Source organism: Rattus rattus, chromosome 10 (assembly GCF_011064425.1).
Source record: "Rattus rattus isolate New Zealand chromosome 10, Rrattus_CSIRO_v1, whole genome shotgun sequence".
Taxonomy (NCBI): domain Eukaryota; kingdom Metazoa; phylum Chordata; class Mammalia; order Rodentia; family Muridae; genus Rattus; species Rattus rattus.
The window spans coordinates 2786523-2807746 of record NC_046163.1 but is presented as its reverse complement, the minus strand read 5'-3'; positions in this window follow the sequence as shown (position 1 = coordinate 2807746).

Here is a 21224-nt window from a genome sequence, read left to right as displayed (position 1 = left end):
CCTCCTCCATCTTCTAAGAGACAGAGTTTAGTTTCTCTGTGTTTAGTGCCAGCTGTCCTGGAACTCACTCTGTAGACCAGGCTGACATCAAACTCACGAGTTCTACCTGCCTCTGCCTCCCGAGTGCTGGAATTAAAGTCTTGTGCCACCACTGACCAGCCTCAGCCTGATTTCTTCTAGCACCCAGGTGCGTAGGGGTAGCACCACCCACAGTGAGCTGGACCTTCCCACATCAATCATCAGTCAAGAAAATGCACCCCAGGTTTGTCCGCAGGCCCATAGAGTGAAAGCATTTCCTCAACTGAGGTTCCTTTTCCCAAGTGACTCTAGGTTGTATGGAAGTTGATGTGTAACCAGCCAGCACACCCTCTAAATCCAAGCTTTTTATTAGCTTTTTACATCTTCCATTGAAAATTAAATCTGAAGGAGCAAGCTCAAAAAGGCACAAGGATAGCTGGTCAGATGGTGCAGTGGGGTAACCCCAAGCCTGGCAGTGGTGGTGCACACCCTTAATCCCAGCACTCAGGAGACAGAGGCGGGCAGAGATCTGTGAGTTTGAGCCCAGCCTGGTTTACAGAGTGAGCTCCAGGACAGCCAGGGCTACATAGAGGGAAAGGAAGGAATAAAGGCAGGCAGGCAGGCAGGCAGGCAGGCAGGCAGGCAGACAGTGGGGGGCTGAAGAGATGGCTGGCTTTGAACACTTCAGCTCTTTCAGAGGAACTCACATGACAGGCAGCTTACAACTGCCTGTAACTGCAATTCCAGGGGACATCTGTTCTCCTCAGGGCTCCTTCCTGAAGAGCACATAGACTCACACAGGCAAACATGTACACACACACACACACACACACACACACACACACACACACACACACATGTGCATGCACATTGACTAAACAAATCTTTAAATACATACAAACAGCAATAGGGTATTGTTAAGGCCTGGGTAACTGCTGCCTGTGTAGCACCCATTTTCGGCTGTTTTTACTGTTAACAAAGAAACTTTGGCATGGGCCGTTACTATTGTTACTAGGAAACTTTCTCATGCCTGAGCTGATTGCATATTCTGTTATGTTCTCTGTTGGAGTCCTGGAACTGCCTCAGGAATCACACAAACATGGATCTCAGGCAAACAGGGAGAGCTTATTGAGCTTATGCCCCAGGACTGGTCAACCAGGGCCATGATCCAGATTCAGGAACTAAACCATGAGCCTGAGTTAAGGTCCTACAGGGTTTTAAAGCCCCAAATCCACAAACATCTGCGCCAAGTTATTTCACCAATCAGGATTTAGGGATAGGAAGTTACCTTAGCAACATGTCTTTGTTGTATGTTTATCCTGTTCCCATTGGTTAGGGTATTCAACTGTGGCAGGGTACTTGCCTTGTCTTATATTCATGTCCTAACTTATCTACCAGGATAGGACTAGTCTAACATTCATGTCTTAACTTGCCAACCAGGATGTCAGTTACCCGCATACACGTCTCTTTCTGCCAAGTAGGATATCAGTTCCCAGGGAGGTCTTGAGAACTTAAATTTTACTTGACTGTTACTCAAAATGGAAGGCTTATTCCAAATGGTTTCTTATATTGGTGCAAGTGTCTCTCTTATATTGGGGTCCATATTGGGGCAGCATGTATCATAAGAGCTTATACACAGGTGCAGGAAGTGCTGTTGGGTGGTTGGTTCGGGCCAAGCTTACTAGGGGTAACTATACAAAAACAATTCTACTGACTTCTATCGTGATTGGCTTCCAGGGGCACAAAACAGAACGGACTAGGTCATCAACCTTGGCATTAGAAAGTTTCCTAGTGGGGTTGGGGATTTAGCTCAGTGGTAGAGCGCTTGCCTAGCAAGCGCAAGGCCCTGGGTTCGGTCCCCAGCTCTGAAAAAAAAGAAAAGGGAAAAAAAAAAAGTTTCCTAGTAACAGCAGAAACATATAACAGCAGGCTAGCCAGGTAACAGTTACCCAGGCCTTAACATTTTACCCAGGCCTTAACATTCTGTGCTTGGTGTTCTTGGAAACTAGTCACAATACAGGACAGTTAGAGCTGCCCTTGGGATGGACCCCAACATATGAGAGACACCCGTACCAATTGGAATAAGAACTCCCTGAGGAGTCATGTACGTGGGTACCTGACATCCTGATTGGCAAATTAAGACATGAACATTAGGAAAGGCAAGTCCCCCACCACAGTTGAATACCCCAACCAATGAGAACAGGGTAAGCGTACCACAAAGACATTGTCTTAGTTAGGGTTTTACTGCTGTGAACAGACACCATGACCAAGGCAACTCTTTTTTGTTGTTGTTGTTTATTTATTTCTTATATAAGATTTATATAATAAATTTATATAATAAATCTTATATAAGATTTATTTATTTATTATATATAAGTACACTGTAGCTGTCTTCAGACACACCAAAAGAGGGCATCAGATCTCATTACAGATGGTTGTGAGCCACCATGTGGTTGTTGGGATTTGAACTCAGGACCTCTAGGAAGAGCAGTCAGTGCTCTTAACCACTGAGCCCCCACCCCTCCAAGGCAACTTTTATGACAAGATTTAATTGGGGCTGGTTTATAGGTTCAGAAGTTCAGTCCATTATCATCAAGGTGGGAGCATGGTGTAGGAGGAACTGAGGGTTCTACATCTTGTTCTGAAGGCAAACAGGAGAAAACTGGCTTCCAGGGAACTAAGATCACAGTCTCAAAGCCAACACCCACAACAACGACACACTTCCTCCAATAAGGCCACGCCTCCTAATAGTGCCACTCCCTGGGCCAAGCATATTCAAACCATCACAGACTTGTTCCTAAGGAAATCCCCTATCCCTAAATCCTGATTGGTGGAATAACTTGGCACAGATGTTTGTGGATGTCAGATTTTAAAAGCTCAGTAGGATTCTGGATCAGGGTTTTGGTCAACTCCCCAGTCTGGTCTGCAGTCCTGATGGGTCAGTCCTGGGTGAATGCTCAATACACCGTCTCTGTCTGACTGAGATGTGGTAGATGTGGTTTGTGGGGTGACCCCAGGACCCCAACAGGTATGACTTATAAAATGGGCAGGCCTAGAGTTTTCAATAAGAAAACTACATTATCCGGTAGAGCTGAAGCAGCTGTCAGCCATATGGAAGAAATTACAATGAATGAAACAGGTATCCATTTATTAATTACTTGGACCTATTTCTTGGGCAAGTTAGAGACATCTCAAGCATTTCTTGCTTTGCTCTGTCTCTATGCTCGAGGTGTGGGATGAATCGCACTCCTAAGTTGTTGTAGTTCTGGGTGGCCTAGAACCTGCTATGTACATCAGACTAGGCTCAAGCTCACAGAAATCTGTCTGCTTCTGCCCCGTGAGGGCTAGGATTAAAACTGTGGAATACTACACCTTGCACCTCACATTTTACAGGAAGGGAAACGGTGTCTGTTCAAGATGCCTGAGAGGAACAGGAATAAAGAGTTGCTCATGATTTCCTTCCCCAAAGGCCTTGCCACAGCTGGATGATAGAGCCAGACGTTTCACATTAAACTGATTAAGTGAGACTGGCCAACAACTTACTGATCAGGTTGGCAAGGAGGAACACAGCAATTCTGAGAGGAACTTGGAGAGCACACACTATACTTACTGACCTAAGTGAAGGGAGGTGGAGAGACCGTGGCCAGGCTTGGAACAGGCTAAGGAGAACAATTTTACTTTTATTATGCGTTCGGCCTTGCAGTGGTGAAACATGCCTTTCATTCCAGCACTCAGGAGGCAGAAGCAGGTGGATCTCCGAGTTGGAGACAAGCATGGTCTACAGAGCTAGTTCCAGGACAGCCCGGGCTGCACAGAGAAACCTTGTCTTAGAGGAGGAGGAGGAGGAGGAGGAGGAGGAGGAGGAGGAGGAGGAGGAGGAGGAGGAGGAGGAGGAGGAGGAGGAGGAGGAGGAGGAGGAGATTAACACTGCAGGGCCCATCTGAAGCAGCATGAAATGACTCTCCTTTACGTGTATGTTATGTGGAAACACCATCACAGGTGTCATCTCACACTTACCTTGCCCTACCTAGAACCAAACTTCTGGAAAGCATCTCGAAGGTGTTCCCTGCGTGATTGTTGGATTTAATGTATCCACTAGAGGGCAGGCTAAACTCACAAATTCTGCACATAGACCGTCTAGATTTTGGGGAGTTTTATTTGTTTGTTTGCTTTTGTTTTTGTTTTGTTTTTTTAAATTTATATGTATATGTGCCTGTTTGTCTTGGCACTGTGTGATGAACATGCTTGTGGCATCCAGAAGAGGATATTAAACCTCTGGAGCTGGAGTTTCTTGGGCTACCTGATGTGGGTCTAGGAATTGAACCAACTCTTCTGAAAGAGCAACAAGCGCTCAAATGGCTGAGCCACCCCACCACACACACACACCTCTGTTTATTATTAGTTTTGAGATGTCTTCCTCCTTCCTCTCTAGAGTTCTAAGATTACCAGTAAACAGTGCCAAAGCCCAGCCTAGGCTTCTGTAAGTGTCACAAACTTAATTTCACCCACTAATTATTTTCAGGCCGCTGCTATTTTGATTTGTATTTTTTTAAGACAGGGTTCACTAGGGCTGGGGAGATGGCTCAGCAGTTAAAAGCACTGGCTGCTCTTCTAGAGGTCCATGAGTTAAATTTCCAGCAACCACATGGTGGCTCACAACCATCCATCCACAAGATCTGATGCCCTCTTCTGTCTTGCAAGATAGAGCAGTCACAGACACAAATAAATACATCTTTAAAAAGATGGGGGTCTCGTTGTATAGCACAGGCTGTCATCAAATTTATATTCCTCCTACCTGCCTTACACTTGGCAGAACTAACAGGTGTGCCCAGTTCCCACCAGTTCTTTTAGTGATGTGGGGGGGGGGGAGTTAGAGTGTGAGTCCAATACGTCTTCACCATTAACTACAACCACTATGCTGTACACCAGATTCCCCCAAATTTATAACTGAAAGTTGCCTTCCTCTGAGTAATAACCTGTCACTTCCCTACTACCATGACCTCAGCCCCTGACTGCTTCTGTCAGTCTGACTGAATTCCACCTAAGTGACATCATATACTGTCTGTATCTCTTCACCTGACTTAATCCATGGAGTATGATTTCCCCCATGTTCATTAGTACAGGTACAAAAGATGCTTCCCTTTTTTAGGTTTCTTGGTGTAGCTCCAGCTGTCCTGGATCAGACCAGGCTGGCCTTGAACTCAGAGATCCATCTGCCTCTCTCCACCAAGTGCCGGGATTAAAAGCGTGTGCCCTCACTGACAGGCAGTTTCCTTCATTCTTAAGACTGGACAGTATTGGGGTTGGGGATTTAGCTCAGTGGTAGAGCGCTTGCCTAGCAAGTGCAAGGCCCTGGGTTCAGTCCCCAGCTCCGGAAAAAAAAAAAGACTGGGCAGTATTACACTTGATGGGGTCACAGTTTCCTTACTAAGATGGGTCTGCGGCGGTCAGGAATAGTGACATAATGAGAAGGCTGACCTGGAATTCCCTAGCTGATCTGCTGACCTCAAAGGTACAGCAATCCTCCTGCCTCTGCCTCCAAAGGCTGCGATTACAGGTGAGGCAGTCTGACCTCTCCTGTGTTACTGCCACTGTCCAGTGGGCTTCTAAACCCACTGTTTAGTGTCTGGACCTGAAGGCATTTACACGGCACGAAACAGTGGCATGCCATCACAAAGACTAAGGTGTCAGATGGATGACGCCACAGTTCAGAACACTGACCACTCTTCCGGAGGACCTGGGTTTGATTCTCAGCACCTGCAAGTGACTTACAACATCTGAGATGACAGTTCTAGGAGATCTATTGCCCTCATCTGGCCTCTACAACGAGAATGTATCCTGTACACAAACACGCATGCAGCCCAAACACATAAAATAGTCATTAAAAAAAAGACATTTCAAGAAGTCCGTCAATGGAGCCAAGGGTAGTGGTGCAGGCCTGTAACTGCTGCACTTAAGAGGCAGTGGGGTGGGGTTGGGGATTTAGCTCAGTGGTAGAGCGCTTGCCTAGCAAGCACAAGGCCCTGAGTTCAGCCCTCAGCTCTGGGGGGGGAAGAGGCAGTGGGGAACAAGCCTCTCAATCCTCTCTTTCAACAAAAGCAACCAAATTACCCTCAGAGAGAGAGAGAGAGAGAGAGAGAGGGGGGAGAGAGAGAGAAGACAAGAGAATCCAGGAGATTGATCAGTTCATCTGCTCTGAAAGCATGAGAGCCTGAACTTAGATCCCCAGAATCTAAAAAAAAAAAAAAAGTTCAGCGTTGTGGTGGCCCTTGTAACCCCAGAGACTGCAAAATGGGAGGACAACGAAGATGCTCTCGAGTTAACTGGCCAGCCAGTTTCAGCAAAGTTCCTGGCCTCTGAGGGACCCTGTCTCAAACAAGCAAAAAATTAAAAGTGTGTATAGAGGCCCTGTAAAGAAGCTTCCCCTGGGAACCAATTAAATATTAAATATAATATTTATTGTTGCCACCATAACAAATCCCCTCCAGCCCCAGGTAAGTGGATTTTTAAGGCATACAGAGCTAGGACTGGGGCTATAGTTCAATGGTAGATCGTTGCCTCTCAGGCATGACATAACATGTCCAGTACCCAGTACTGCCAAGCAGACTGATAGGGAGCCGAGTGTGGAGTGCAATAGGTGTAATCTCAGAACTTGGGAGGTGGAGGTAAGAGGATCTGGCGTTTAAGGCCACCCTTGGCTATAGAGCAAGTCTGAAGCCAGCAGAGCTACACCAGAGTTTGTCTAAAAAACAACCCCCCCTACTTCAAAACAAAAGTCTGACCTTATAGTTCAGTAGGTTAGAAGTCCACCCAACCCCCTGGACTGAAGCCTGGGTGTTACAGGGATGTGTTTCTTCTGTTTCCTGTTTTTCCCTTATCTCCAGAGGACATCTATCAACAACCTGAAAGCCATCCACATTCATTCTTCCAACCAGCCTTCCATCATCACGGGGCCCTCTGACGTCAGCTGGGAAGGATTGTCCAGTTCTAAGGGCCGGAGTGATTAGACTGGGCCTTGCTGGATAATCTGAGATAAGCTTCCAAACTCCTTGATCACACCTACTTGGGCCTTTTTATATAGCATCTTTTGTTGAGGTAACAGGGGATAGGAAATGGCCATTCCTTCCGCCGGAAGTTTTGCCTGTATCTATTGAATACTATGTGGCATGTGTGGGTCTAGGCAACAGAAGTGAGTAAGACAAGGGTTTGTCCTCTGAGGCTAGAGTGACAAGCAAGGGCCAATTACAAAAGCTCTCATAGACTTTCTTCAGTAATTTAAATTTGAAGTTATAGGAAGCCACCTGCTCATTTAACTTTTTTTTTTTTTTTGAGCACATGCTATGCTATATGCCAGGGCACTGGTGTAGGCTTTATGAATATACAGAAGTTTCAAAACTACAGTAAGAGCTGGTTGTGGTGACACGTGCCTTTAATCCCCTTTCAGGAGCAGAGGTAGCTGGGATCTCTATCCAAAAAAATACCTGGTTTACATTACAAGTTTCAGACCACCCAGGGTTTCATAGTGAAAGATTCTGTCTCAAAATAACAACAACAAGGGGTTGGGGATTTAGCTCAGCGGTAGAGCGCTTGCCTAGTAAGCGCAAGGCCCTGGGTTCGGTCCTCAGCTCCGGAAAAAACAAAAAATAAAACAAAACAAAATAACAACAACAATATAATAATAATAATTATTTTTTTTGAAAGTTTAAAATCCTTTTCTTAGCTTTAGGCGCCTCATCTTGCTAAAAGTCACCTTCTTTCTTCTTCCTCTTCTTTCAGTTTTTCTTTCTTTTTTTTTTTTTTAAAGATTTATTCATTTATTATATATAAGTACACTGTAACTGTCTTCAGACACACCAGAAGAGGGCATCAGATCTCTTTACAGATGGTTGTGAGCCACCATGTGGTTGCTGGGAACTGAACTCAGGACCTCTGGAAGAGTAGTCAGTGCTCTTAACCTCTGAGCCATCTCTCCGGCCCTTCTTTTGGTTTTTCAAGACAGGATTTCTCTGTGTAGCCCCTAGCTATTCTGGAACTCTGTAGATCAGGCTAGCCTGGAATTCAGAGATCTGCCTGCCTCTGACTTCTGAGTGCTGGGTTTAAAGGTGTGCACCACCATGCCCATCAAGAGCCCTCTTCTTTAAAGGCCTTTGTGTAAACTGAGTTATATACTCCCTCATTTCTTTCTATGGTCACTTAAAACTCAACCATTTTTTTAAAGATTTATTATATATATATATATATATATATATATATATATATATATAAAATGTAAGACATGTGGTTGCTGGGAATTGAACTCAGGACCTCTGGAAGAACAGTCAGTGCTCTTAACCGCTGAGCCATCTCTCCAGCCCCTCCACCATTTTTTTTCTTAAGTCTTCAATCCTATCTTTTTTGTTCATTTGTTTTGTTTTGCAAGGCAGGGTTTCTCTGTGTAGCCCTAGCTGTTTGAGAATTTGCTCTGTAGACCAGGCAGGCTTCAAACTCGCAGAGATCCACCTGCCTCTGTTTCTCAAGTGCTGAGATGAAGGGTGTGCACCACCACAACCAGCTTTCTACATTATTTTTACTCTTTTAGTCTCAGCGGAATCCTTAAAGAAGATTGAGTAGCACCTATCCTTTTCTTCGGGGTATAACCCCAAGGCTTACTGCTCTACAATACATCTGCCCGTGAGTCTCTCGACTCATCGATCTCAGGCAACTTTACCCCACATGCTCCGGGCCCATCTCCTTCCTTCTTTGGGACAGTTTTCATTTTCTCCCCTTCACTCCCTGGTCTTACCTCTCAGCATAGGAACAAGTATCTTTCTTGTCTTAAGAGTAAACCAAGCCAAGGGTGTTGGCTCAGCCTTTAGGAGACAGGGGCAGTCCAATTATGAGTTTGAATCCAGCCTGGACTACATAGCAGGTTCACATGCCAGCCTGAGCTACATAAGGAAATCTGTGCCAAATGAGAAGACGGTTCTTAATCCTCCATGCTCCTCTATTTACTGATTTGTATTTCTCCCCTAGTTGTTAAGCTTCAAGAATGAGTCTTTTACTCACCGAAGCTGGCAGAACCTGATTTAGCTCTCCCAGCGTTCTTTTCCTCTTCACTCTCCTAGTGATGCCCACAGGGCTTCTATCCATCCGTTCATTTCATGCTCAATGAAAACAAAACAATAGTCTCCCTCAAGTACTTTAGAGTTGTGAACTCTTTTTTTTTTTTTGGCGGGGGTTTAAGATTGAGTTTATTCTTAAGTTATGTGTATGCTTGTGGGGTTAGGTGCACATGTGTGTGGATGCCTGCAGAGGTCAGGAGAAAGCAGCAGCCTCCCTGGAGTTACACTCCACGCTGTTAGGGTGCTGCTTGATCTGCCTGCTTCTGTCTCACAGGTTCTGCCACCATCAGGCCTGGCTTGTGAACGCCCCTTTTGTACTGCTTGTCTCCTCTCCTCTATAGGACTTCCTCTAGTTGTCAAACTTCCATTCTACTACTAGAGGGCTCTCCTCTGTGAGCTCCCCCCAGTGTCTACCTCTACCAACCTAGGAAGGCCTTTAGGCCTTGTCTCCTGGAAAACTTCATTTATTTATGAGTTTCATACAAATGGGGGGGGGGAATCAAAGGCCCTGCATGTTTTATAAAGACCTTTCTGACTTCGACAGACTGGTGTCTTAAATATTTCCTTCAGTCAAGGCAACGGATGCTTTGCAGATGTCTCTATAGGAGCCTTAGCGGGAGAGCAGAGAGCGTCTGAACTGAGACACCACCTCTCACCAACACTTTTTTTTTTTTTTCTTTTTTCTTTTTTTCGGAGCTGGGGACCGAACCCAGGGCCTTGTGCTTGCTAAATCCCCAACCCCTCTCACCAACACTTGAAGGGCTACCGAGGCGTCTGAGTACAATGATCGTCCCAATATGACTGGCAAGAAAGGAAGGTAGCCAAGAACAAGTTCCTGGTTGAAGAAAGTGTATTTGGAGATCCGAGACCCTGGTTATTATGCAAACGGAGCTGGCCAGTACTGGGTGGAGCCTTTAGGAAAATGCTTGACACAGGTGCTTTAAGGGAGGTGCCCGGAGAAAATAACAGTTTCAAAGTTTGCTTCCTATCTTAATTGGGTTGGAGGCTCCTCTGCTTCTCCTCCCTATTCGGGTTGGAAGACCGCCCTTGAGCAAACAGGAGAGAAAAGTGCCAACACAGCCATCCCACCTGCACCTCCTCCATGAAGGTGGTAATTCTTTAGAGCATCGCTATCATGCATAATTATGAGAGGAAAATTTCAAACGGATAACCGAACGCCCAGCCGTGTATGCCTTCCAATAAGGTGATCTGACTTTTTTTCACCTGACCCAGAGCAAGGGGTTCTAGCCTTGAAAGCGACGACAATCTGCTAGCGGGAAGTGAGACTGCTGGCCCCCGGGGTCCGCTCAGGACGCCGCACACGGTGCGGAGGCGGGAGGAGGGAGGAGGAGGGGGAGACGAGGAAGGGAGGGAGAGGCCCGGGTTCCCGCCGCCCCGCCCTCAGGCTCCCGCGACCAGGCGATTCGGTGTTGCGGCTGCTGCCGGCGGCCTGGGCCGCGGTCCTGGCAGGAGCCGGTGAGCCTCGCGCGCCGTGCAGTGCGCTGGCTGTCCGGGAGATGGCTTCTCCCCGCTCGCCCGCCGCTCGCGCTATTGTCTCACCCGGGGCTGCCTGACTGCGAGCTCGTGCACGTTCTCAGCAGACAGCACCGGGCCCCGGACCGGCCCCCACGCCCGTTGCTTGCCCGTGTGGTCCCCTGCTGCGGGGATCCCAGAGCTGCGGTGCGGGCGAAGGGAGCAGGCGACACTGAACATCACGCGGGGGCTGGAGCCGGGAGCCTCCGAGCGAGGCGGGTCTGCGGAGCACTAGACATCCAGCCACGACAGTCAGGGTGTCGCGGCAGAACCCGCGGCCAGCGCAGGTAGGACGAGCACGCGACGGGGAGCACGGCCTCGGGGCTGCAGAGCGCCCTCTTAGTCCGGGCGGCGTGGGCAGGGCTCCCGCCCCGAAGCGCCAGCGCCCGGGCCAACAATGGCAGGGCCGAAAGCCCAACCGGCTCCTCGGAGCACGGCAGGTTGCTCGCCCCCACCCCACGGCTCGCCCGCGACTGGCGGCCTCGGCGGGCCCGCACTCTCCTCCTCCTCCGGGTGCAGTTGCAGGGCAGGCTGGGGCCAGGGTACCGCTTTGGAGTCGATTTGTTTATTAGTTTGTTTAAGAGCAAAACCTGTCCTGGAGTGGGGGTGGTGGGAGTGGTGCCTTCCTGTGCAGCGGGTGAGAAGTCAGCGTCTAGCCTCGGGACTGTATACATTTTCGGCCAGGCGGAGGGTAGGGTTGGCCTTATAAGGATACCGCAGAAGCAAAAGACTGAAAGCTTGCAGGAGAGACTAGGACCTTCAGGCCCGAGTCCCCGGCCCTCCGGGAAAGTGCTCCTTTTCAGGGCAGTACCTGCCCCTCATTTCTCAGTTCCATACAGCAGCAGCTTTGGTGTTGTGGTGCTGTGATAGAAGCTGGAAGCCCCAGCAAGGCTGCCAAGCTGGGGTGGGTGGGGTGGGGAGGCCAGGGGCTTGGCAGGCTTCTGGGATGTGAAAAGAGGTTACCATGGATGAGGTTAGTGCATACACCCTTGTTGTCTAGAGGTTGAAGTGTCTGCACTCTGCCAGTGCTCTTGCTCCTTCAGGCTAACCTGGCCCTACACCTCACCTCCCTTTTGGTATCTTTGTGGTTTCCCGGTCCCAGCCCACCAGTCATATTTAGGATGGAAGTTCTATTGTGTCTGGTTGCCCTGGTTTTTTTTTTTTTTTTTTAATTCAACTTGGTCAGAGAGTTCTGCAGTTTGGACTGATGGACCCTAGCAGAAGTGGGCTAGCTAGTACAACCCCTCCTTTCTCTAAACTACCTGCTTGTCTGGGACACTGCCAAGCAGATGTAAGCGATTTTGCGCTGAATTCCAGCTCCAAACCAAACCTGAGTGAAAACTTACCCCTTACTTACTGTATTTCCACCAGGCCTTGGAAAGAGATTCAGGAGAGAAAAGGTCCTGGAATGACAACCCTGGCCCACAAATATTCTCCCTCTCTCCAGCTGCAGCTCCTGCAGCCCAGTCAGTGAGCTTGAAGCTCCTTCAGAGCCTGGCTGCCCCATTCGGGGCAGCATCCATGGAAACATTAAGTTGTGGCACATTTTATAGCCCTGCCTGACAGCCTGCAGTGTCTGAGGAGATGGTGGCTTTGAACAAGAGCCCTGGCCCCAGACTGTGGCTGCTTCTCCTTTGGCTTTTGGGTAAGCCCAAGGTTTGGCTCCTGTAGCTCAGAACTTACTGCCGAGCGCATGGGTGTGTATGTCTGAATCGCATCAAGCTCCCAGGCCTGGCCAAAAGGCAGCCCATCCATTTTCCTTTCCACTGGAACACTGAGTAAGGAGTGATCAATTAGCTTATTTTGGGTCCTGGGCATTTTTCTGGGGTGCTCCTTTGGATTTGCCTGTCGGTCTGGAATGTAGCTTTTTTTCTCTGCCATGACCTAATTGTGCTCCTACAGACACTCCACACCCTTGTAGGCCCCTAGATCTCTTTGTGGTGCCCAGTCCCAGAATTTTAAAGGTGTAGTGTGGGCCGTAGGGAGCATCGGTGAGAAAAATGGAGGAGTCTCTATTTCTTTGGGGATGGTGTGACTGATCACAAACTTCCAAGTTCCTCCTGCTTCCAGGATTTACACCTAGTCCACACAATGGGGAGCGGTGGAGAAATGAACAGGAGGCCTGGCTTTGAGTGAACCCCTGTGAGACTTCCTTCCTAGACCTGTGAACACAGACCGTTTATGAATTTAACTTCATCTTCATATTCATAAAGTGGGAGGGAGTGTATCATGGCTCACGGGATTGTTTTAAATACATTCCCTGAATGAAATTGTGCATGCAAAGGCGATCAGAGAACTGCAGAGTACCCCACAAATATCAGCTATAATATCCGTCCTGAGAGAGGAGGGAAGAGTCCGGGGTGTAGATGGAGTAGGAGGAGGGGAATGTGGAGTAGGGAACATCCCAGAACCTTTCCTGTTTGAGTAAGGGAAACGTGGTGTGATAATGTAAGTGCTATTCCTTGTGTGTTCCTCTTTAAATAGAGCTGACAGATGGGAACTGGGAGAGAAGGACTATTGAGTGGTTGTAGGGGCTTGGGAGAAGGACTTTTCCAAAGGCTGCCTACTGCCTGCGGATAGGGCAGTGCTGACCTAGCAAAAATCATAATGGCTAACAAGTCCTGGTGTCAGCCAGCGAGTACGTGACAGAGGTGGGATTTGAAGCAGGCGGGCTCCCCGCAGACCCCGTGCTCATAGCTCAGTATCACTTCCAGAGATAGCGACCAGGCAAGCAGCACAGATATAGAATACAGTTATAGAGTCCCTAAATACCCCAAAGGTGGCACCAGACTGGAACCCACCTTCGATGAGACACTTCCCGAGGACAGGGGACTGGGGAGATACTTCACATTCCTAGCCTGGCCCTGCTGAGCATGATTCCCCGTTGTTAAGAAGTGGAAGTGTGACTGTGAGAAACCTTGGGCTCCCACATTGCTTGCTTTTCCTGTCAGGATAACCAGATCGAGGCGTTTTTGTTGTCCGGGCAACTTCGGTAGTAGATTTGGGCTTAGGAGGCTCCGGAAAACTTAGGACAGCTTCCTTGTTCAATGGTTCCCAACCTCCTAGGCTGCAAGCCTTTAATACAATTCCTCCTGTTATGGTGACCCCCCCCACCATAAAATTATCTCCTTACTATTTCATAACTGTGACTTTGCAACTGCTATGAATTATAATATAATTTGTAATATATCTGCTATGCAGGGTATTTGGTATTCTGCCCTTGTGAAAGGGGTCACCAAAGGGGTCGTGACTCTGGGTTGAGAACCGTAGTTTTAAGATTTATTTCTTTATTATCTATAAGTACACTGTCGCTGTCTTCAGACGCACCAGAAGAGGGCATCAGATCTCATTACAGGTGATTGTGAGCCACCATGTGGTTGCTGGGATTTGAACTCAGGACCTCTGGAAGAACAGTCAGTGCTCTTAACCGCTGAGCCATCTCTCCAGCCCGAGAACCGTAGTTTTAGTATATTTGTATTAGATTAATTTGGGGTATGTGTGCGTGCGTGCATGTGTGTGTGTGTGTGTGTGTGTGTGTGTGTGTGTGTGTGCGTGTGTGCGTGTGTGTGTGCATGTGTGTGTTGTTCATGGAGGGGGTATGGTTGTACATATACCATGGCATGCATGTGGAGATCAGACGACAACCTTCAGTTCTTGCCTCTCACCTTGTTTAAGACTAGGTCTCTGGCCAGGAGTAAACCAAAGGTAGCTGGCTCCTCCTGGATGGAGATGCTCCTGTTTCTGCTCCACGTCGCCCTGCCCTAGAGCACGGGCTTTTACCTGAGGTCTCCTCTCAGCCCTCAGGATAGCGCTGCAAGGATACCCTAATTGAGCTCCTGCATCTGGTTTTGTAAAACAAATGTGAGGAGATGGTTCTTTTCTCCCATGGTCAGACAACGTGTTAGAACTGAGCAGGACCTTGAAGATGACCTCCTTGAGAAGTGGCTTCAAGGTCAAAGCTCTGCTAGCAGCACCAGGACTTGGTGCTGATTCCAGGGCTCAGAACAGAACCTGCTCTTCAGTTAGCGCTTCAGCCAACCCTGTCGCTGGCTGGCTGGCTTCCTTGTTGGGAAATTCCCCTCAGAACCCAGGGAATAGAATTTACTCACCCTGGTTAAGCAGACTTAGAACTCTAGCTGCTATTCCTCTGTCCTGAGAGCCCCCTAGAGAATGCCTCATAGTATAGAATTTCAAAGAGAAGTCAAGCTCCTCTCTTGTCTCTTTGGAAAGACATCCTGATGTACCTGTGGCAACACACCTCCCGCCCCCCACTATACTTCTTCAAAACAGTGCTTCTCAGCCTCAGTCACAGACACTAAGCATTGCTGTCCCCACAGGCTACTTTTTTTCCTTTGTTTTTATTTGTTTGACACAGGGATTCGCTAGCCCAGGCTGACCTCAAATTTACTATGTAACCTAGCCTGGCCTTGATCACCTTCCTCTGCCTCCTGTGTGCTAGGATTCAAGATGTCCGCCACCATACCTGCCCAAGGTTTTTTAGCTGGACTTTGAACCCAACAAAGAAGGAAGAAAAAGGATGCCCTTGGGCGAAAGTTCAAGTCCGCAGAAAAGTGGGAAGACCCGATAAACGATGCCACCTAAGTCTCTCCATTTGTAATGCTCACACCATTCTCTCTCCCCCCCCTCTGTGTGTGTGTGTATGTGTGTGTGTGTGTGTGTGTGTGTGTGTGTAAGCGTACTACATGTGAGCCTGGTCCCTGTGGAGGTCAGATGAAGGCATCAGATCTCTTGGAATTAGAGTTACAGATGGTTGTGAGCCATCATGTGGCTGCTGGGAATCGAACCTAGGTCCTCTGTAAGAGCAGCCTATGCTGTCATCCACTGAGCCATCTCTCCATTCCCGCCTTGTGTGTTTAACCATAGCACTATGGAGACTGAGCAGGAGGATTACCTCACGTTCAAGGATAGTTTGAGATACACGGTGATTTCCAGGCTAGTCTAGGCTATAGTATAAAACCCCGTTTCCCACAAACGAAAACAGATTAGTGGCCTGGTGTCTGTGAAAATGCTTCATAGCTGTAAATACCTACACGTTTAATCACTAGCGCGGTACCTCGTATAAGTGTGTAAGGAAATACAAAGATTTTGGAGATGTTCCAAAGAGACAAACAGCAGAGGAACTAAGCCCAGGCTCCTTCGTAGAGGGAGAGCGGGTGCTGGAGGAGTGGAGGGTCCACAGGAGTGGCAGCATGTGAGAAAACGCTTAGTAAATGTCAAGGCGTAAGGGGATGTGAAAGAACTGGGCTGGGACTCTAAGTGGAAGCCCTTGAGTACCTGATAAATAAAGGGAAAGACAATTTTTTTGATTAAAAGGTTTGTCTGTTTCTGCATTTGTATTTATGTGCACTTGTGTGCAGGTGCCAATGGAGGCCAGAGGGAGGCACTGGAGCACCCCCCCCCCAAGCTAGAGTCACAGGCAGGTGTTAGATGTGGGTGCTGGAAACTGATGGAAACTGAACTGGTCCTCTGCAAGAGGCCATCTCTCTAGTCTCCTGTTTTCTTTCAGTTAGCTTGTTTGTTTGTTTGTTTGTTTGTTTGTGATAGGGTCTCATATAGCAGACATCTTGAACTCACTATGTGGCTGAGGCTGGCCCAGAAGTCCTGACCCTCTTGCCCTGAGCTCCTAAGTGCTGGGGTTGCAGGCCTGCACCGCTATGCCCTACTCCGGTTTATTTGCTTTGTGGGAAGGGATCTGAAAGTTGAACATAAGGTGCTTGGTTTTTTGGTTGGTTGGTTAGTTGGTTGGTTGGTTGTTTGGTTTTGAGAGATTGTCTTACATAGAGTACAGGCTGGCCTCAAACTCCTGCTTCTCCTTCTCCAGTGCTGAGATTTACAGATGTGTGCCCACATGCCTGGTTAGGTCCTTTTTTGAGTGGCCTGGGCAAATGAAATAGTCTAGGGGTGTAGAGGGAGAGCATGGGGGGTGGAGGGGGCGAGTTCCAGAATGACTGCCAACATCAGTGTGAACATTTGCTCCGATGCAACGAGCCTGGGTTTCCATGAGAGCCTGGGTTTCCCCTGTCGGTTGGAGAAGAGGGCAGGATGGTGAATTTTGGGTTCACACGAGTTTCAGTTTAATTCTTGATCCTATCATTTTCCTGGTTGTGTGACCTTGGGCAGGCCGCTTAATCCCTTTCCTGTTTTATAGTTTCCTCACCCGTAAAATAAGTATTTTAATATCCACATTTAAGGACTGTTGTGTGGGTCAATAAGACAATACCCAGCACAAAATAGCAGAGGAATAAAAAGCCAGTTTCCTTCTTTCTTCCACTGCCTCTGGACCCCTCCCCCAGCTGCTGACAAAACACACTGGCATTTGTATGTTGTGGAGGTATTTCCCTGGCTGTGGATTTCCTTGCTCAAGTGTGCCTGGCCTTCAGTCACGCCCTGGGTACACACACCCAAGCTGCAAGCTATCCCCCCTGAGAAAGTCCTGCGCCTGCTGCTTCTCTGGAGACCCTGGGTGAGGGCCCCATTAAGAAGGTGCTTGTGAGTATGCTCTGCTGAGCCAAGTGGCCCTTTTTACTGAGGGTAGGTTTAGGCTCTTTCTCCCTAGGGACCTTCTTATGCAAATTGGAGGATAGCAGATGGGAAGAAGGTGTCAAGCCACATACCTAAGAGGTAGCACCAAACTGCCCGACACCTCCCTCCCACGCCCATCACTTTCTTCTTTGAAATTCTATATGACTTTCCCGCCCCGAGACTGGAAACAGACTCTCAGAACTGTTGAAAGGTGGTCAAGGTGGGGGTTCTGTTTAGCCGTCATCAGGGCTCACTGAGCGAGCATGCAAGGTATACACACATACAGGGCATAGGGAGACTAAGGGCAAGGAGATTGGAAGAGGGAACTCAGGGAGCTTCTAAGGCCTTTGAGTGGTAAGTGGGATAGAAAGAAGATAAAGTAAGTGAGTGTGTGTGTGTGTGTTTGTGTGTGTGTGTGTGTGTGTGTGTGTGTGTGTGTGTGTGTGCGCGCGCGCGCGCGCATATGTATAGCCTTTCAAGTCTGATTCAGGTATGGATGGGAATCAGGGCTTAGTCAGGCCCTACCCTTTTGTACCTACAGCTGAAAGTGTCGAATACAAACTGATTGTCACTGCCACATGTCTTGGGTTAGCCAAGCAGGGGAAGCCTGGCAGAATCCCCCTGAGGTCTGGTACCATCACAACCTTGTCTGCTCCCCACTCCTGGTACCTCCTGTAAGCATTTCCTTCCTGTAGCTCAGAGATTAGGGACACTGAGGATCTCTAGGAGAATTATCTCATCTCTTAGGCCCCAAATGGGTTTTTGTTTTTGTTTTTGTTTTTTTTTTTCTCTATTAGAATGGATGTAGTTGAGTTCTTGCTCAACCCTCTGGCTTGGGTCCTTGACTGACTTAGAAAAAGACTAGGACATCCCTCTGGGCTGGTACCAGAGACAGGGGGAAGCCCTCAGCTGGGAAGACCTGGATCAGGCTAAGGATGGAGGGAACAGTGAGACCAAGAGGCTACATGACTAGATCATTCTAGAGCAGGAGATTGTGGGCTCAGGAGTGGAGACCAAGGGGGCCTGCACTAGAAGGCTATAACCACCACTCTCTGATGGATGATCATCTCTCCCACCAAGGTTTCCCAAGGCCATGTGGGCTGGCCACTCTTCTTCCTCAGCTCTTTAAATGCAGATTGCCCTTGAGGGAGTCACACCTTGGCCTCTCACACCCCTGTGTGAATTAGTCTCTGATGCCCAGTTGGTATTCTGTTGTAATGGGGACTTGTTTTTTCCCCCTCAGTGAAAGATGCAAACTGGTTCACTTTCTTTTCTCACGTCTGTTGTTCTCCTTGTCTGTGTTGATGCTGCGGTTTCCTCCGGCCTTCCTGAATCAGGAAATAACTAGCCATTTCTGGCACTTACAAGAGGTCCTGGAACCCTCTGGGGACAGGCTCTCTGGGGTCTGTATTTTCCTGGAAGTCTGTTTCCCTGGGTGCTCCACCATGTAGGCCAGAGCTGGGGTGCAGAGAAGCCAGAAAACTGCATGGGAGGGGACAGGGCTATTTATCATTTTTTCTTCAGAGTTAACCTACTTTTCTCAGATGTCTTTGCCAGCGATACTAAGAATGTTACCTCAGAGTCTGAGCCATCCCTCCTCTTCTTAGGAGGCAGATGAGGGAGGAAGGGAGATGGGGGGGTGTGTAGCTGTGAATTCCGAAAGTGGGAGTGTAGGGATATAGGAAGATGTAAGGAGTGGGGTGGGGAGGGATGCAGAGTGATTGAGAGGTGTGGGGTGTGGGGATTTGAGGCAGGATGAGTACAGAGTGTGAGCAGGGGAGGTTGTGGGATGAGTGTGGAGTGGGAGGAGATAGGAAGACTATGTGTGGGATGGGAAAGGTGTGTGGGGGATAAAAGGGGTTTCAGGACTATGCTCGGTTTGTGTGAGTCTTGCAGCTTCCGTTGCTCGGGAATGAGTACCGTCTACCAGGGACCGATGTGAAGGTATCTTCACGTGGACTGAATATACGCCACTGTGTAAGCGCATGGCTATAGTACTGATTTAGGAATGGCGTAGAGGGAGGACCGTGATCAGGGCCTGCAGACACAGCGGATGACGCTTCCTACCCAGGAGAGATAGAAGTTGGCTTCTGGCATGGCACCCGGACTGGTCAACCCCTTTTCTGGTTCTCAGGGACGGTTGGTGGCTTGGCCCACAGCCTTTCTCTGCTTAACTTACAGGGCCAAGCCAATGGCAGACAGCTGCTGGCAGCCCAACGTCCACACAGCTCGTCACCACCCACTGCTTCCCACATTCAGACTTACAGGCTTGTCCCCCCTGCCCTCCCTACAGATAGGACTACTACAGGGGGATGCCTGCTGGCTTTCTTTACTCCATGTACCTGATCATTCCGAGTCTCACCCCATGGGGCTCCTGGTCCCAGAGCTCTTGTATATTTGCTTGCAGGAAGAACACAGGAGCAGAGTCTCCTCCACAGGGTCTATGGCTCCCTATTCCTCCTTGCAGCAGCTCAGTGGGTGCCTTACTCTCTCCTGTCACAGACAGGAAGACTCTATCTAGAAGGGAGTTTAGCCCAGAAAGTTGTTATCAGAAAACCCTCAAGGAATTGTTACCATTTCAAGAAGGCCCTGCAGACATTGTTCTGTGTCCTCTGGCTCGTCCCAGGTTTGTGCAATTGCCCCAACGTTCATGCCCATCATACCAGAGCCTGGACCTAATTTGATATATTCTCCAACGCCGTCTCCCTGCTCTGTGCCAGCTCCAATGGGTTTGCACAGCCATGGGGGACTTGGAAGCCACCATTAGCACAGCGTGATTGATGGGTAATACCCTGCTCTTGTTCTTCCCTCTGGGGAAGCCTCCGGTCCAACTGGGTGTCTCTCTATCCTCTGCCCTGGCTGGAGAGGATTAACTGTAACCTGTTGGTGGCCTCTGTTTTCCTGAGCTGGGTACTTCTGGGAGGGCTTTTTTTTTCTTCCACCCGGGAAAGAATCCTAGAAAACTGGATTCCATAGTGTGTGAGCTGGGATCTGAACTCAGGCTGCAGGTGACGGTGCTGGCCTAGGAGGTCTCAGTTTGCATGAAGCAGTGTTGACGCTGAGAACGAAGATGGCTGATAGTGAGGCAGAACCCCTGTGTCGCATTCCCCTAGTACCTGGCCTCTGTCCGCCTCCGGAGCACAGTCTCGGTATTGCACAGTACCATATAGCACTGTAGTGAGTGAGACAAGGGCTCCCCACTGTCAGTGTATGGAAGTGGGGTAGTTTGGGGAAGTAGGGATGGGGTGGTGTGAGAGTTGCATGGATGGGACGGACCCAACAGTTCCCTCTGCTGGAGGCCATGTTTGGTAAGACGTGGTCCTCGTAGGAAGGTCCTGCACTCCCTGGAGGAGCCCGAGGCTGGACTGAAGGAGACTAGCTTGTTTGGGGAGCTCTAGTGGGGGAAGGGAGGGAACACAAAGCAGGAGCCATGGAGCCAATGAGCCAAAGGAGGCTGCTTTAATTTGACTAAAAGGACCACTTGCAGGGGAAACGATTCACAACCTCATAGCAAGGGTTAAAAGAACACTGCAAAGAGAGAATATAGGCCAGCGAAGAGAATGACCTTGGTGCATGCAATGGACTGTGGCCCTGCCTTAAGTTAGGGTTACTACCGCTATGACGTCATTATGGCCAAAAGCAACCTGGGAGGAGAGGTTGGTTCTGCTTATACTTCCAGGTAACAGTCCGTCACTGGAAAAAAAACAAAACAAAACAAAAAACTGGCAGGAACCTGGAGGCGGGAGCTGATGCAGAGGCCATGGAGGGGTGCTGCTTAGTGGCTTGCTCTGCAGGGTTTGCTCAGCCTGTTTTCTTCGAGAACCCAGGAGCACCAACTCAGGTTTGGGCATCACCCACAATGGGCTGGGCCCTCCCCCATCAATCATTAAGAATATGCCCTATAGACTTACCCGCAGCCTGATCTCACAAGTGAATTTTCTCAGTTGAGGTCCCCTACGCTCAGATAGCTTGTGTCAGAAAACTAGCCAACACAGGCTTCAATACAAAAGCAGGGAGTGAACCTTTCCA